We start from the raw sequence: 825 nt of genomic DNA on the forward strand, positions 1-825 counted from the left end.
CAAACGTCAAAGACCTCGACTTCAAGCATCACATTTAATGGCATCTCATCCTTTCTCGTAAGGTTTCCCACTCTTTGGCAACGATCACACCTTAAAATGAAATGATGAGCATCCTTAAACAGAGTAGGCCAGAAAAAACCTGCTTGCAGAATACGAGATGCCGTCTTCTCACCACCATAATGTCCACCATAAACTGTGGAGTGGCAGTCTCGTAATATCCCCTCCGTCTCAGATAATGGGATACATCTCCTGATGATCTGGTCAGCTCCCTGTTTAAACAAATAGGGTTCATCCCATAAATACCACTTCACCTCATGCAGAAACTTCTTCTTTTGAGCTGTATTCAAATTAGGAGACATTATATTGCTGACAAGATAATTCACAATATCTGCGAACCATGGCTCTTCCTCCTGAACTGCGAACAACTGCTCATCCGGAAAAGATTCGTTGATCAATGTCTTATCATGTGAAGTAAACTCGGGATTCTCCAATCTAGAGAGATGGTCAGCTACTTGATTCTCAGTACCTTTTTGATCCTTGATCTCTAACTCAAATTCCTGTAGTAAGAGCACCCAACGAATGAGTCTGGGCTTCGAATCCTTCTTGGAAACCAAATAGCGAATGGCTGCATGATCAATAAACACTGTCACCTTTGTCCCAAGTAGATAAGATCGAATTTTTTCAAAACCAAAGACTATAGCCAAGAGCTCCTTCTCAGTAGTGGTGTAGTTCATTTGAGCTCCGTTTAAGGTCTTGCTAGCATAGTAGACCACATGAAAGAGATTATTCTTGCGCTGCCCAAGAACTCACCGCATAATCACTCAC

Source organism: Apium graveolens, chromosome 9 (assembly GCF_009905375.1).
Source record: "Apium graveolens cultivar Ventura chromosome 9, ASM990537v1, whole genome shotgun sequence".
Taxonomy (NCBI): Eukaryota; Viridiplantae; Streptophyta; class Magnoliopsida; order Apiales; family Apiaceae; genus Apium; species Apium graveolens.